Genomic DNA, 18,958 nt, shown 5'->3' with positions numbered 1-18,958 from the left:
CTTATTGGTTTCTAATTTATTTCTGTGGGAAAGATATGAAATAATCTGTCCTCTTAGAAGGCCTTCCAATATGTTAAATTAGTCTGCTGGAACTATCAAAAACAGGCAAAATTATTTCATTTTTTACTTGTTTTGAAATTTAGACCAATACCCATTGTTTAAGGACTGGAAAACAGTATATGTGGATGTAGCTTTAACTATCTCTTTTTTCATTTAGTCAAATAAAGCCGTGGTCACATTACGCAACTTGTAGAAATGGGGTATGTCAGATTTGCAAATCACATTTTCTAATCTCATCACTGGACCATATGAACTTGTATGACTAAAAATCCCCCACCCAAGTCACATTTCCCTACTGAGTGCCTACCTTCCAGCATAGTCATGCATGTCTCTTTTGCAGACAGCTAATAGCATGCTGCCTGACTGAGCCTGTGTTGAATGAAGGGTTAACAGGTACTGTTTTTTCATTTTGTCATGGTATGTAAAACATGAGACATCAGACAGATGAGCTTCTCTTCTGTTTGTGAGGTCCAAAACACACATGTTCCTTAGTCCTTGTTGCTGTATTAAATGCAATGTATTTTTGGATGAGCATTTATTGGTTTTCATCTCTCACGCACACAGAGCTAGTCCTTATGACTGAAGTCAGAATCAAACCTTCCTGATTTTATCAGAGTGAGTCACTGGGTACAATATATCACAGTAGTGCACCACTAACTGCCTCTGACTCACTATGATTATGTTTATGAAGGCTACAGCTAAAAATTTCTAAAAAACGTTGCATAATTTGACATAGCCTTAATGAAGTAACCTTATTCTTTTGTAAAAATGTCTTGAAAGTATGATTCAGAGTTCATTCTGCAAGTGAACTGAACCCCATTATAAGGATAGATACATTTCCTTCTCTTTATTAATTGTGTTGTATTCTTCTTCTCCCACATTAGCAATGACTATGATTGATGAAGTCATAAAAGCCACTTGTTGTGCTTAATGGTGTGGGGCAGTAGATGCTGCACAGCTAGTTTTCAATCTGCAACCATCTCCATATTAGAGGATAAGTGTTACGAAAATGCAGCATCTCCTGCATTATACAAAGACTAAATATAGGAGGTTCCTGGCATTCAGTTAATGTTACACATCAAATATGTAAACTAATTTTCGCTTTATTTAAACAATATAAGAGTTGAATAAAATAAAAACACCCATCCAGTAAATCCAGTGTTGCTTTATTTGTAACATATCATTCCAATAGCTGTCTGTTAAATACTAAAACCACCCAGGCACAAATTCACACTAAAATAAATACACAATCAGAAAAAGAAATGAAACATAACATCCAATGTGTTAATTAACATAAAATAACATTCTGAATCCATTGTATGCTTGAGAGACTAAACCAAAACTCTACAGATTAAAATTGTGAGCAGGGTTAGTTTGACAACTTCTAAAAAACAAAAGTGAGGACACCCAACTAAAACGGGAACTCAGTTCCATGGATAAAGAGGACTGCAGTCAATTAAAACCGGGGCAGCTCTTCAGGAACAGCTCCATTCCGAATTTAGTCCTTGCTGTGTCCATTGAATCACCATCCTGCTGTGATGTTTCCATTAGGTCACAAGGTTGAGTCAGTGCTTTTGGAGGCTCCCTTTAATTTTTGCTCTGCACATGGACTTACAGTATTAGTAAAACCATACAACTCCCAGAGGTAAGCATGATAGGATGAAAAACAGGTGGAAGAGGTGTAAAAGACTGCGAAATCATTTCCGCATGTAGGGAACGTAACAATGTAAAATACCGGAAGTGTGAAGAAACAGTGAGGACTAACGCTATCTCTGAAACGGTGACCTTTAAGATTTGTTGCATCCCTTGGTAAGAGGAGCGAGGTATGCAATTAATTGTATGTTCTTTCATTTGTTCTGTTACTTTGTAAAATGTTAAAAAATGTATGTTTATATTTGTTTATAGTTTTCACGGTGCTCATGACGATATAACAACTACAATAAAGAGCCACAGTTTGAGACATAAATAAAGATAAACGCACCAGTCTGAGACTCTCTGTGTGTCGATTCTTTGAAAACCAAGGGCTGCTACAAGAGGTACTTTGAAAAGCTGTCGAATGAAGAAAATCCAAGGGTAATATTTGGGGATGGGGTCCCAAATGAAGTGCTAGTACCAAGTATAAAGAGTAAGGAGGTAAAAGAGGTACTAAAAAGAATGAAAAATGGAACGGCAACAATGAAATACCAGCAGAAGTGTAGAAATGTTTTGGGAAATAGGGTGTAGATGTGTTGTGGAATCTAATGCAGATGATCTATGAACAGAAGAAAATAAAAGAGGAGTGGAGGAACAATGTGATTGTACCCATCTATAAAGAGAAGGACGAATTCAGGAATTGTGGAAACTACAAAGCATTAAAACTGATGTCACAAACAATGAAAATCTGGGAAAAGGTCATAGCTAAGGAAACAGACCAACATAGGAGAGGAGTAGTTTGATTTTATGTCAGGCAGAGCAACAAATGATGCAGTTTTTGCATTGAGACAGCTGATAAAGAAGCATTGAGATAAACAGAAAGGATTGCATACGGTGTTCATTGATTTGGAGAAGGTGTATAATAGAGTGCCACATCAAAAGGTCTGCATGAGAGAGAGAAAGGAGTACCAGAGAAGTGTGTGAGGGTTGTCCAGGATATTTATAAGGCAGCAGTGCTGGGGTAACAGACAAGATCCCAGTTAGAGTAGGCCTGCACCAGGGATCTTCTATGAGTCCTTACCTCTTTGATCTGGTTATGGATTTATTGAGCCATGCGATAAAAGACCAATCCTCCTGGTCCATGCTTTTTGCTGACCACATCGTGCTGTATAGCACCAGAAAAGAGGAAGTGGAGGGAAAGCTGAAAGAATGGAAAAGTGCTTTAGAAGATAGAGGACTGAAGATAAATAGGAAGAAGACAGAACATTTTAATTTTAATGATGATTAGGATTCAGAAGTTAGCCTGGAAGGAGAACTGTTGAAAAAAGTGGATATATTTAATAATCTAGGATCCATGGTAGCCTGACATGGAAAACTAGATGCAGAGAAACCCCATAGAGTACAGTGTGGATTGAACAATTGGAAGAAGGTATCAGGAGTATTGTGTGATTAAAGAATTAAGGCAAAGGTTGAAGATAAGGTTTTAAAGACAGTGGTAAGACCAGCAGTGATATATGGCACTGAGACATGGACAGTAAAGGGAGCAGAAGAGAAGAAGTTAGATGTGGCAGAAATAAGAATGTTAAGATGGATGTGTGGAGTTACAAAAAGGACAGAATAATAAATGGGACAATTAGAGGTACAACAAAAGTGGGAGAGATATCTAAGAAAGTACAGGAAAGTAGGTTGAAGTGGTATGGAAATGTGATGAGGAGAGAAAATGAATATGTGGACAAAAGAGGGATGTAAATGGAAGTGCAGGGCAAGAGAAAGCAAGTAATGCCAAAGCAGAGGTGGATGGATAAAGTCAAAGAAGATCTGAAAAAAAAGCGTCTGACTTAAGAGGAGGTTCAGGACTTTGCTCTTTGGAGAAGGTTGATGAAGCACATCAACATGGGAATAGATGAAGAGGAAGAAGAATACAACTCCCAGAGATCACACTTTCTTCTTGTGCAATTGTAGTAATATTACCCTAGATTCATTATGGTGTTTTACTCTGCCATCTAATTTGCACGTCAGCATAAAACACTAACAGCATTTCTATAGAACAATGCACTCATACATAAAGTTTTTACATATTCATCACATCACGTTGTCACATCATAAAGGTTGTATACTTTGAATTTCAAAGATATACACAGAAATAATCCTAAGTCTATAATATATGGCTCTTTATACGCTTTTAATGATTAAGTTACTTAATAATATGTGTTGCAGACCTGAGATCTTACTTGGCCGTGCGATGGCAAATACCTACAGTAAATGTAAATGACCTTATGTCTCCTGTATCTACGTATACTAATAAAAGGCAAAGCCCTCACTGACTCACTCATTCACTCACTGACTCATCACTAATTCTCCAACTTCCCGTGTAGGTGGAAGGCTGAAATTTGGCATGCTTATTCCTTACAGCTTACTTACAAAAGTTAAGCAGGTTTCATTTTGAAATTCTACGCATAACAGTCATAACTGGAACCTACTTTCGTCCATATATAAGGCCATAGCCTGCAGCTCGGTCGCCGTGTGAGGTGGAGTTGCGTCCCACATCATCACGCCTCCCACGTAATTGAGTCCCTGCCCATATAAAGTAAGTATTCACGGGTGAAGGACTGTGCTTATGCAAACGAAGATGAGATGGTCAGGGAGACATCCTGCCGCTAAATATTCACGGGTGAAGGACTGTGCTTATGCAAACAAAGACGCTGCCCCTGGCGTTTGTCATGCCTACGACGAATACGATATTCGCGAGATACAAGTTTAATGAGAAGACGCAGGGTATAAATGAGATTTTTGATCACTTTGTAACTGAGTTAAAAGTGCTGTAATGGAGTTAAAATTGTTGGTGAAGGACTGTGCTTATGCAAACGAATAGGAAAGCAAGGTGTGAGGCTTAACTTTAAATTAGATTCATAGACACGCTGCCGCTGGCGTTTGTCATGCCAAGAGACTGTGTTTGTGCAGAGATGGACAGTTAAGGTGGGTGGGGGAGTCACGTCATCATCTCCCCTCCCATTCACGTCATTTGATTTACTTAATTTCGCTCCGATGAGCTCCGCAGCTGACGTGGTCTTGCCGTTCTTTTTCCTTAGTGTTTAGTCTTGCGGAAACAACTTTGTGATGCTGCCACCAAATACTCACAGAAAAATCCACAAGTTAGTTTGTCATGCCTACGACCAATACGATATTCGCGAGATACAAGTTTAATGAGAAGACGCAGGGTATAAACAAGACTTTTGATTACTTTGTAACTGAGTTAAAATTGCTGGTGAAGGACTGTGCTTATGCAAACGAATAGGAAAGCAAGGTGTAAAGCTTAACTTTAAATTAAGTTCATAGACACGCTGCCACTGGCATTTGTCATGCCGAGAGACTGTGTTTGTGGAGGGATGGAGAGTTAAGGCGGGTGGGGGAGTCACGTCATCATCTCCCCTCCCATTCATGTCATTTCGTTCACTTCATTTCGCTCCGAGCTGAGCTCCGCAGCTGGCGCAGTCTTGCTGTTCTTTTTCCTTAGTGTTCAGTCCTCTCTCCTTTACTGATTTATATAATGGAGAGTTGAGATCCGAGAGACTGTGTTTGTGTGGGGATTGACAGTTAAGGCGAGTTGGGGAGTAACGTCATCTCCCCTCCCATTCACCTCATTTCATTCACTTCATTTCGCTCCAAGCTGAGCTCCGCAGCTAACGCGGTCTTGTGGAAACAACTTTGTGATGCTGCCGCCAAATACTCACAGAAAAATCCACACGTTGATAGACACGCTGTCGCTAGAGTTTCTCCACACTCTGAATCCTTCAGGCACTCCTGAGCATTATCTAATTTTTAGGTTCAGGACACCAATAATGTTACTGAAAAACTTACATCCACCAAAACTTTGCAACGGCACAAGACTTCAGGTCATGTGTCTGCAAAAGAACCTAATTAAGGCAACTATTTTTACTGGCAGTTGCTCAGGGGAGAGAGTTTTTATTCCTCGCATCCCCGTTATACCCTCTGATCTCCTATTTCAATTCAAATGCCTCCAATTTCCAGTAAGGCTCTGCTTTGAGATGACAATTAATAAGTCTCAGGGACGGACCCTACAAAAGGTTGCCATTGATTTGAGGCAAGATTGCTTTTCTTATGGCCGACTATTCGTTGCATGCTCAAGCATAAGCTCGCACAGCTTGGTCATTTTACAACCGGAGTGCTGAACTGACAACGTGGTATACAAAGAGCTCCTTAACAAATTATTATTGGTATATTTTCCCTCAGTTTAAAAAGGTTTACTTTTCTTCTTAATAAAAATTTAAAAGCAGTACTTCACCGCTGCGAAGCGCGGGTATTTTGCTAGTTATCAAATAAGCATTTTATGACATTTTCCCTCTTATATCCTGAGGATACTCCAGTGTCTTCCAGGGTGAGGATACAAACTCTTGTGCAATAAGCGTTGCTTCAGTTGCAACTGACTGCCATTAAGCCTTCATCTATGACACAACAAAATTTCCAAGTGAGTCTTGAATCCCTTGTTCTGCCAATATATCCAAATCCATAGGGCTGCTAGCTTAGGTAAGCCAAACTCAGTTTTTTTGCCATCTCTCTTTCAGTTTATTCGTGCTTTGCTTCTTGTCCTATCTTCCACTCCTTTTTAAAAATTGTCTACAAGCTGTTGTCTTTCTCTTTTCCTTGTTATTCCTGATAGGAAAGGCAAGTGAATCTTTATTAAAGAGACCTGTAAAAGACAAAGTGATTATGTCCAGCTAATCTAAACCCAAGATCAGCACCATCCTTTGACAACAGCCAATCGTTAAACAAAAATCACAGTCAGAAAAACAAGAGGTCTGTTTTTAAGGCCAAAAATGAAACAAAGCACTTTCCAACAAATTCCATTTTTGTCCAAAACCTCGGATAATCATGAAATGAATGGTGCTGACTGACTGCCAAACTTGGTGAACTACATTAAAGTCAAAGGAGAAGGAATTACGTGAATTAGATTTGACTGGATTATAATAGTACAGTTGTCTTTAAAGTGTCCCTGAGAGCTAGGGAAACATCTGCCAACTATGCTGGACCGATTATTGTGGCCAAAAAGGTGTGATGTGAGCTCTGTGGCAGCAGTGCCAACCACTGCACCACAGTGCCTCCCTGATATCAAAGAAAGAACACAGTCAGAGATGCGCCATAATAGATGTTGTCAAATCGAAGCGGAAATGCTGAAATCGTTGTAAAAAGTCAGAAAAATATATGTAGGTTTTTTAAACGTGGAAAATTCAAAATGGCCTGTCATGATTGAAGCCGCACTCTGGCTCATTCTATTTTTTGAAGTTGTGCTCTGGAAACTGTGTTGATGCTGCGCACTTTTTCTTTAATTAAAAATTAATAAAGTAGTAAAGCTTTCATTATTATAATTATTTCATAGAGCTCCCTGTGTTTGGGGAGGTGTCAGGCTCCTTCAAAGGTTGTTTTTTATTTGCACGTGGCTATTTATTATGCATGCATAGGTCATGCGCCTCCGTCTCTTATACTGACGTGGCACTCGACGATCAACCTGTACATTGGCCAAAAACCTTGATCAACAATAGCGCTGACCTTTATACTGTTACCCTGATGACATCACAGGTCATTACCTCTCGTCAGCTCATAGTGGCAACCACCCAAGCAACAGTATACAAAGAACCTACAAAATGGTGTCTCAAATAAAAAACAAACTGCCATTGGAAAACATGCAAAATATTTACAGCAATTGCAAAACGAGATAAAAATAAAAACAGCAGAAATGGATTTAGCATCTGTACAACCTACGGTTGCACATTTAAAAACTCAAACAAAGTCATTGAAAATGTTAAAACAAAAATGATTTATAACAGTCTATTTGAGCTTTTTTTCTTTATATTCTCATAATTGTTTCCCCTCCACACTGAATTGTATTTGCTCACAGGTCTTTCCAAGGCAGTACAGTAAATGTAAAATTATTAGTTAAAAATTTATAATGAATAAGATGAGCCTCAGCCAAGTTTCTACACAAGGATCAGCAGTGTTTTATTGACTAACATATCAAGAACATTATTTAGAAGGAAGCACTAAATTTCAGGAACTTTCTGGAAACTAGAGTCATCAAGTGTGGCCGGGTGAAGGAATGACTGGTCATAGAAAGGATGAATAGTTGGGACACCAACCAGGTCGTCCCATTTAGTTAATAGAAGCACAACAAAAATATGCCTCTTGGCATCTATAAAGCAAACACTGTGGCAAATAATCAACAAAAGATATTTGAGTCTTTGCTGTGGAAATAAAGGTTAAGCACTGGAGCTCCGTCCGTCAGATCACTCTGTTTGCAAAAGATGCCTCCTTCCGTACAGCCAGGCGTCTTATATCACATGAACTGGAAGGAATGGGGCTAAATGGCCTCACTGGGCAGTTTCTCTGTGCTGCAGAGAATGGAGGAGAAGAGAATTTTAGGCAATATGTTGCACCTACTGTACCTGGGTTGAGCCCATGAGGAGATCCTCCGATGTGTACGCTTGACACAAGCTGTTTTAAAATGAACTGAATATACTCAATATGTATGCCTCTAGCAGTGAGTTAGAGAAAGAATCAAAGATGGGGACCCAAATGTAAGTTGCATTTGATGAGCATTTACAGGGGAGTCTAATTTGTCATGTAAGTTGGGAGGACCAAAAATGAGACTAGCATGTTAAATAAGTCTAACTAACCTGTAACTTTTCATTTGGGAAAAGAAATCACATTTTTGTAGGGCAGATCAACTTTTCTTAGAGGTAGCAATGATAACAGAGAGGGTTAAATCCAATGTCTTTATTTTTTCAGTGCTTTTGCATAGTAAAAGACAAGACACAAAATGTTGTTTTTATATTGAATAGATGACTGCCTCTGGCAAGAAAACATCTTATCCATTCACTTCACTGTCTTTCTTTCAACCTTATATACTGTATATCCCTTCTTTCCATCCACTCATCCATTTTATGAGACTGCTTTTCTATTTCTGAGTCTAGGGAAGACATAATTTCAAACCTCATCAAGCACATCAGACACAAAATAGGTATCAGCTCTGGATCCATAATAACAACTAAACATAAAGCCTACTGTGAACGTGCATTTTCATAGAAAGCTGAAGTCGCGTTTTTTTTGTGAACTTCCTGCTGAAAGGTCAGATTGTTGCAAGAGGGAAAATGTGTCGGTATTAAAACCAGATTGCACTACAGATGACCAACAAAGACGACAGCCTTTCCATATAAGTTACACATTTCTAGAGTGGGCCATTGCAGCATTTTTGTTTACAACAGTTTATTGCCACAATTATTGGTACCCATCTGTTCCCCTCCTCTCTCTCTGCACACCTCAACAGCTGCAGGAGCCATATTTAGCTTTGTGATTACGCATATTAGAAAAAGGCAATGACTCATTTTCATGAATTACATTGCAATTGCCTTGATGCTGCACATCATTGTGAATGAGGTGAGACTGGGACTGTGAATATTCATTAAATTCTTATCACATACTCAATGAAATTGTCTCAGTTATTTGCGCTTTTCCAATGTACGCAGCTTTTTTAACACTAAAACGGAAAATAACATTGCATGGAAAAATACATTTAACAGTAATTTTGCTAAACTTTGGCATTTCTGTCATCTTCTCCATTATGTGTATTCCTGTCTGGCATCAAATAGCAAAGGATGGGTCTCACTCTACGTATTTCATTAGACTAAAATGTAGATTACATAATAGGACATCATATTAAGTATATGCATTTTTTAATGAGCTAGTAAGTTAATAAGTTAAATGAACATTTCTAGCATGATATATATATATATATATATACTAGCAAAATACCCGCGCTTCGCAGCGGCAAAGTACTGACTTAAAATTTTTATTAAGAAGAAAATTAAACCTTTTTAAACTGAGGGAAAATATACCAATAATTATTTGTTAGGGATCTCTTTGTATACCACATTTTGATTTCAGCCTTCCGGTTGTAATATGACCAAGCTGTGCGCTGAGCTTACTCTTGAGCATGCAACGTACAGTTGGCCATGTGAACAGTAATCTTGTTTCAAATCTCACAGCTTGGATTGCTGCTGTCATAATCGGTTTGAGTTTCATGGTTTATTTCAATGACGACAGTATTTGCAGGACTTGTGTTGAAGTGACATTCGGCATCTGTCAAGCGTTGTAAGCATACAATCGGTTTCATCGATAACTTCACATCCAGCTTTTGAGAGTTTAAACATTCATAAACATCAAAGTGTCCACAACTGAAATTGTCACCTGTGAGTCTAAGATGTTTAAGAGGCACTGGCAGTTGTCGAAAGGTGTAAAATATTTGGCCATTTCGGTACACTTGAAAGCGACAACCGAACAATTCAGCGGCAGCTATCAACTCACATGCAGAACCATAGGTGAAGGGCTTAAGCATTTCACTGTTATAGTGCTCCTGTGTAGTATAATTATCTCCTGTACCGTCATCAGTCCACACCTTGAACCTGTCCCAGTCATTCAATACATAAGACACAATGTTCCTCCGGATATGGCCATGCAATATGTAACACAGAGAATGGAAAAGGTAGGTGCCATCTCCGGGCATGGAAACCACTCAGTAAGTGACAGTTCTTTGATCAATGGTGATCACCTCGATAGACATGTTAATGGGGGTACGGTTGGAATGATAAAGGAAATGGGTACCTGAACAATGTAAAGTAAGTCTAAAATACCTAAACAATAACTATAATCGTAATAAACGAACAATAAAACAGTGGAGAAGCTGTGGATTAAATAAAAAGGTTGTAGTTATCAGCAGGGAGACATGAATTCCATGGCGAAGCAAGGAAGGGAATGTAGAGACCGGAGCGATGGACGGCCATATATAGGCAGGCAGCCAACAACGTGGGAGGCGTTGGGATGGGGGACCCAACGCTGCCCCACACGGTGACCGAGCTGCAGGCTATGGACATATACTGTATATGTACGTAAGTAGGATTCAGTTAGCTTTGGGAACCCGCGTACCAAATTTCTTGAAGATGGGCCCATAACTAACAAAGACCGTTGAAAAGTTCAATATCGTGGCCAACAGTGGCATCATACCACCGAAATAAGTATGTACATCGGTTTCAGTTAGCACAGGGAAGCCGCCTACCAAATTTCGTGAAGATGGGGCCAGCCTTCTGCCTACACGGGAAGTTGGAGAATTAGTGACATTGGAAAGTTCAATATGACAGCCGACAGTGGCATCATACCACTGAAATAAGTACGTACATCGGTTTTGGTTAGCACAGGGAAGCCAACTACCAATTTTCGTGAAGATGGGGCCATAAATAAGAAAGTTCAACATGGCGAACGTTGTCAACCGTTATGACCGTTACGCGTAGAATTTTGAAATGAAATCTGCTTAACTTTCGTAAGTAAGCTGTAAGGAATGAGCATGCCAAATTTCAGCCTTCTAACTACACGGGAAGTTGGAGAATTAGTGACGTTGGGAAGTTCAATATGGCGGCCGACACTGGCGTCAAACCATCGAAATAAGTACGTACATCGGTTTCGGTTAGCGCAGGAAGCCGCCTACCAAATTTCGTGAAGATGGGGCCGTAAATAAGAAAGTTCAACATGGCGGATGTTGTCAACCGTTATCGACCGTTATGTGTAGAATTTCTAAATGAAACCTGCTTAACTTTTGTAAGTAAGCTGTAAGGAATAAGCCTGCCAAATTTCAGCCTTCTACCTACACGGGAAGTTGGAGAATTAGTGATGAGTGAGTGAGTGAGTGAGTGAGGGCTTTGCCTTTTATTAGTATAGATATATATATATATATATATATATATATATATGTTTATATATATTGTGACAGATAGGGGGTGGTATTGCTCCCTTGAACCCCTGTCCACGACTCCAGACACCAGGTAAATGTCCAAGATTTGACTTTATTAAATTGCCACAGTGCACAAAGCACCCTCTCCTCCACTATACTCATACAATAACCAAATACAATAACAATAAACAATCCTCCACTCCCAGATGCGTTGCCACCCTTCCACCCAGCTCAGCTTGCCGTCTGGGAGCTCCCACAGTCCTTCTATATATCCTGACCCGGAAGTGTTCCCAATCCCCAGTCCATGTGAACCTGTATCACTTCCGGGTCAGGTAAAATGTTCTTTTATTCACCCCAGAAGCATGTGTGCTTCCGGGGCGTAGGGAAAATATCCGTTGTTCCTCCCTGCAGGGTCTCCAAGTGGCCCCCACGGTATCCAGCAGGGCTGCGTATAAAAACTACAATGTCCATGATGCCCTGCTGGTCTTCGGGGGACCTCCATACTGCAAGGAGGTCTCCACCTGGCGGCTTGGGGTATTGGCCGGGATAAATGGCCGGCCATACACCACTATATATATATATATATATTATAGAATGCTTTAAGTTGACTTGAAAAACACTGCAGGTTATTTCTGTCTTCTGAATGAAAGAGAGAGAAACTGGAAGAATTCTGTATTCTGTTTTACCTGTAAGACCTCCAGGAGCTCCATTATGTTTCAACGATGCTTTCTTATTCTGGTAAGGCAGCTGGCAGCATCAATTGTTCATATGTCTAATTGAATTTGGATTCAGTTTAAACATGAGTGATCAGGAACTTAAAGCTTGTGGTAAAACCACACACATGGCAGACCATACTAGGGTATTATTTTGCAAACCAAACTGAAACTAGACCAGTTAATAATAACATTAATAATGACCAATGTAGAACATAAGAACATAATAACAATAAATTTGACAACAAGAGGAAACCATTCAGTCCATCAAGCTAATTTGATCAGATTGTCAGGGATCACTGTCTGAGTGGCCTACCCATTATTAATCTGCCCACATGATTCCCTTGTAGTTTATAACTGAGATGGGCAAAACTGCGAGTGAGATACAACAATCAGTTTTGAATAGCCAAAGTGCACAGTGAAAGTTTATTAAAACAAAGTCAGAATAATAAAGTGCATTACAGAAAGTAATAAATTAACCATTAAATAATTCAGTTAAAACTCAAAGCTCATTTGTCATCTCTGAAAGAGGAGCACTGGAATTTTCGGGTAGAGGGGTCCTTTCATCATATTGGCTGGCCCATCATTGACTCAGCTGTGGAATGGCCAGTAGAGGAGAGGCAGCTTGATGGCCGAGGTCTCCAGGACTCTGAACAAATCTGAATCATATTATGTGATATCATCTACTCTTGAATTCTGCTCTGTACTTGTAATATTACTATTGTACTATCATCTTGTATTGAGATATTACTTGTGATCTGTTCTGTGTATTGAATTGTATTTACCCCTTTTTTGACACCCACTGCATGCCAAACCTGCCTGGAAAGGGGTCTCTCTTCGAATTGCCTCTCCTGAGATTTTTTCCATTTTTCCCTACAAGGTTTTTTTTTGGGGGAGTTTTTTCTTGTCTTCTTAGATAGTCAAGGCTGAGGGGCTGTCAAAAAAAAGGGCCTGTTAAAGTCCATTGCAGTGCTTCTTGTTTGATTTTGGGCAATACAAAAATAAATTGTATTGTATTTGAAGATTACAAATTGAACAATGAATACATTCAAATCCCTAAGACTTCAGGTAAGACTCGTCAGCAAGATGAACACGTCTCTTTGTCTCTCCATCCCTTCGTGGGTCCACACAGCTGGAAATGTCAACAACAGCTACAGTCTCCATAAACCGACTCCTGCCTCATTTGCCCCAAGACAAATCTAGACGGCCCTTCATCATCCCATACATTGCATTGTGTCACCTGAATCTCAGGAGGGTCAATCCAAGTGTCCAATTTTATTTAATCTCAGCAGGAACACCCCTCAGAGCGCCATTGCCTTTGCTCTCTCACAAGAGCCCAACCGCCCTACCTCTTCCCCTTATGTGCCTTACTTGCTCCCCTTATCTTGCCTGGAAGTCTGCTTTCTTTATTCTCTTCCACCATACTGCTATTTCATTGAGACAGAAAGAGTTTTAATCACCAGTATTCCCAGAGAAATGTGTAATGTAGCTTCAAGGTCAATTGGTCATCCATTTCCTAAACAGACATTATAACATAAACAGCACTAGACACCTGTAAGCCTGATATCAGTTTTTGCTAATTCTGTATTTCAAATCTGCCTTCAGGTCACTGGTTTGAAAATCGTACTCATACAGAATTAACTAGGAGGCAAAGAGTTGAATGAAATTAATGATTTCTCTAGCCAATGTAGAGTGGTATGGAATGATATACTACTTAACAATTACTGGCATGCCAGAAGTTATAATGACACTGGATATAGTCAGATCAATGTGGTTATTATGTAAAGATTCTAGGGTACAGATCTTTTAATTATGCAGTATAAAGCAAATGAAGGGTGGTTAAAATGTATTCTTGTCTTGTATGTAGGTCTTGTGTCTATTTGCTGGTGAGTTGGTTAATGGGTACAACAGAGAAATATTTCAATGCTGCACAGACATTAACATGTTTTGCTTTTTCACTATCAGTGACATGAGCCATCTTCTAGAATAGGACCCCTGTCTGTGATTTTTCCAGTTACTCCAGCTTAAAAAGCCACCAGTACCAAAAGACAGCAGTCACTTAGGAAATCATACAATAACCACAAGGGGTCTCAGTCTGAAAAGATTACTCTTAAGCACTGTGCTGAAGTCTTGCTAAAGTTTTTTGAAATAAAACCTAGTGGAATGGGGTATTCTGCTTGGATCCTCAAATATGTCCCTCATGTGTTCTGTCTGCTTTCTTTTTATACTCTTAAGCAAGGGAAAGGCTCTATATTAATAAAATGTATTATTACTGTTATTCATTAATTTATTAATTGACATTGGCAATGAGCAACTTTCGTAGAAAATGAATGATGCAAGTGGCTCTTTAGTTGTGAAGCTTAACTGATAATTGCACTGACATTATCTACACTGAGAAAAATATCTGTGGATGTTGTACGCGCCCTTCCCATCCAATTCCGTCTTCTAGCCTGCATGTTTTCTTGTAATGGGGGAATAGAGTGTTTCTTAGTTGTTGGAGAGAGAAGAAGGGGTTTTAACAAATGGTGGATGGAGTTTAGTTGAAGAGTGGAGGCAGTTTAGTTAGAAGCAGTAGAGAAGAGGTTTTGTTGGAGGGCAGATCAAGTTTCCTTCGTGGTAGCAATGATGATAAAGAATTGTTGGAGGTAGGATAGAATTTTGTTTGCAAAATAAGTTGATATCCTAAAAGGGATACCATATTTGTGGATTCGTCATTTTTCACACAGGCAAGGAAAAAAAAACAATAATAAAGGCTAATATGATATTTGACTGTACTTACTGTGAGCAATACACATCAGAAAAAATGACACTTAGTCTGTATGATGTAGTTGTTTTATGGGTTGCCAGGCTAAGTATTAAATTGCTTCATTCTAAGGAAACAGACATAAAGCATTTAAAATTATGAAAGGAGCAAGTTAGCATGATGCCAGATATTAGTTAAAAATAAACTGTTCAATAAGGACACAAATGCCTAGATAAAATTGAATCAAAGGTGAATTTCTAACGAATACAGAAAAGAGTTCTTTACATAGAGGACTGCATAAGAATTGAATGTGTTGGGGAATTTAACATTGGCATGGTTCCAACTGTACCATGTTTTGCATATCTAATGTTGAAGAGTAACTGGAACTTAATTTATCTGACTAGAGCAGTGTTTTTCAACCTGTGGGCCACAACCAACCTTAGATGAATCCCTGCAAAAACACCCCTCATCACAGTGATGATCATGCTTGATTCACTGTGGCAGCTTCACAGGTCCTGAACAACCTCACCAACCTTTGCTCTGACTATTGTGCTCAATTGACGAAGGAGGAAATGCCTTGATGATCATACTTAATTCGTCTAACTCTCTGGTGATCATGCAGGAACAACCCCGCCTTGACTATCATGCTCAATTCCCTGAGAGGGAAAGGTCGGATGCATTAAATTCATGGGGGGGAATAAGGTAGGGTGCAATAAAGTTATGTTAGGGGAACACCCCAAAAGCATGTGAACAACTGGGTTGTGACCTACAATTTGGGAAACACTTGACTAGAGTATAACTCATTTGGGTCGTGAAACTGCTATGCCTCACCCATTACAATGTATGATAAGCAGTACATGATGAATTGCCTAATTTAGTGCCAATGTTGAACTTGGCTCTTAGTTAAATTAAGTACACGCTATTTGTTAGTCTGCAAAATTCAAATGCGTCTCCAACAGCTTCTTTTATCATCTATCTGATTCCATGCACTGAATTAGGAACCCTTGTTACACATTTGTGATTCAGTCTCGATGCACTTACACCTGCACATAAATGATTACTGACATATAAATTCTATTCTTGATATTGCTCAGTTATGTTTTAAACCAAATCATAATACAAAAAAACTGCATTGGTTAAAGTAGTAAATGAATTGTAGGTTAATGCTGACACAAGCAACATATTTGTTCTTGTTTTCTTAAATTTAAGATCAGCATTTGATACCACAGACCTCTGGGTCTCCCTGGTATTGTCTTAACCTAATTTCAATCTTATATAACAGGTGTTTTTTTTTGGTGATTGTAGTTTGGGAGTTAGTGATATTGTATATGGGACCCCATAAACATCCATTTTGGTCCCACTGTTATTTTTAGTCTGCATGCACCATTTATGCAGAAACACAAGGTGAACTACAATAGCTATGCAATGACATACAGCTTTACTGTTCTACAGATGATCATGAAGCTCTGTGTTCTTTCATTTCAATGCATTTAAGAATGGACGAGTAGTGATTTCCTCATGCTAAACAAGGAAAAAGAGGAAATCTTAAGTTGTTTTCAGAAATAATAAAACTAAGCATCTAAGAAATAAACGCAATCACTTAGAACTGTAAGTCAAAGTGTAAGTAAAAATCTAGTTGTTATAGTAGACTCAGACCTAAACCAGACCAAATCACATATTAACTATATTATTGGGACTGTGTTTTTTTTTTTATCTAAGGAATATTGCAAAAGTTAGACATCTTATCACACTGCAAACGCTGAAAAATGGATTCACACCTTTGCTTTTATCCAACTAGATTACTGTAAAGCACTCCTAACAGGACTACCTAAGAAAGATGCAAATCAACTGCAGTAATTTCAAAATGCAATAGCAAGAATATTAAGCCATAAAAAATCTGAACACCTCTAACCAGACAGCATTATTGAATTAGTTTACTGTGGCCTTTAGAAACAATTTTAAAATACTATTAATGGTATATAAATCTATGAATGATCTTATTCCTTCTTACATTCCCAATTGTGACCTTAGAACTTCTAAATGTTGTCTACTTATTATTCCTAGAGCTAAGTATAAAAGAAGAGGTAAGGCGACCATTTCCTGTTATGCAACAAAAATCTAGAATGCCTTATCAGTAGAGATATGCCAGGCTAATACCATGGAACATTTTAAAAAGCTGCTAAAAAAACCCACTTTTTAATTTTCCTTTTTCATAGCTGCTGTTAGCACCACTTCTGATCGATTTTTAATGTTTTGCAATATCATATATTTGTTGGATCTGCCATCATTCTTAACCTCTACTATTTTCTGTTTTCTACATTGTGTTTTGCACCTCCACCATCTGATCAACATGCACACTGTGCAGTCACCTGTAATGCGGGATAGAATGTGGATATTCCATACTCCAACTGTTGAAGAAAACCACTGCATTGAGTCTTCTAGGACAGGGGTCACCAACTCCGGTCCTGGAGGATCACCATGGCTGCAAGTTTTCATTCTGACCCTTTTCTTACTTAGTGACCTGTTTTTGGTACTAATCAACTGCTTTTGAATTCATTTTATTGGACTTGCTCTAGAATACTCAGACCCTTCAATTGTTTCTTGTACCATAATTAGCAGCCAAATAATAATGAAATATAAAATGAACTGAACCATGATCAGCAAACTGTTTTGATCGTACAATATCTTAAAATAAAGCAAGATGAAGGTCTCAGGAATGCTGATCTGCTCAGGTCCCCAAAACACTTTAACAGTGCTCTCAGAAAAGAGAAAATCAACAATTTCAGAAATGTCTGCTATGGCACAATGAGAGCAGCAACAAGCCACAGAATTAATGTACATGTTTAATTAACGACAAGAATCAGAGCCTAATTAAGCAACTGGCTGGAGTGAAATTGGTTGGAGTTTGAGGCCCTGACTTAGCTAGTCTTCTGTTGGCTCCCTCACTTCTCATTTCATTTCTGTTTGGGTGCCATTTAAAGAAAGAAATGAAGCAATTCAGAGGAATGGCGAAGAAATTCAGGGGAACAAATCTTAAAGAAGCAGTTTAATTAAAATGAATTCAAAAGAAGTTAATTAGCAGCACAAACAGGGCACTCATTAAAAAAGTGTTAGAATGAAAACCTGCAGCCACGGTGGTCCTCTAGGACCATAGTTGGCAACCCATGTTCTAGGACAAGCATGAAAACAAGGAATTAGGTAAGCACATTTGCTGTATGTTTGGTAGAATGCCCACTGGGGGCAAGGTGGTCCACTGGTCCTGGAACCCTTACAAGTTTTATTTATTTTTTTTTCTCTAGCATTGTGTTGTCTGAATTTTTAATTTTTCCATCCTCTCTAGACATCTTTCCATAGCATTGGAGTTATCAGTATAACCAATAGACACCTAAAAATTAACTTTACAATTTAATCCCTAAATTAAGGATTCTACTTTATCTGTTACTTGTTCATCTGTTTTTACTATTCATACTATTTTTTCTTATTTTTGATATTTTATTTGTTTATTCATTTTTTTCTTGAAAATCTTGTAAAGAATTTTGAGCAGCATGTTTTGTATAACAATGTTCTAAAGAAATAATAATTGTTGTTGTTCAATATTTCCCAATTTTTCACTGAATTACAAGTAATTGATCTCTAGGCATCTGCATTCAAGAACCAGATGTCGGACAGGGATTGTAATCAAATAACATAACATAGTTAAAACAGAAAGTTTCAATAATCCCAAATATGAATAGCCAATACATAATCCTAACTCCTAAGAAAGAACACATTTTCACTATTCAGTAACTAGTAACACCCAACACACCAGCAGCCTGGTTTTTTAGTATTGTAAACAAAATAAGGTAACAGCTAAATGACTATTGAGGTCCCAATAGATTCCTGGTTTAATCAAAGTGTCTATAGGGCAAAAACGAAACCACATCACATGAAATGAATAACGTCAAACAAAATAGCAGAAGTCTGAAGGAGCTCTGTCCTGGTCTCAAGCTGGTCCAAATCTGAACAGCAACTTCTGAG

This window comes from Polypterus senegalus, chromosome 1, assembly GCF_016835505.1.
Source record: "Polypterus senegalus isolate Bchr_013 chromosome 1, ASM1683550v1, whole genome shotgun sequence".
Taxonomy (NCBI): Eukaryota; Metazoa; Chordata; class Cladistia; order Polypteriformes; family Polypteridae; genus Polypterus; species Polypterus senegalus.
This window is presented reverse-complemented; position numbering follows the sequence as displayed.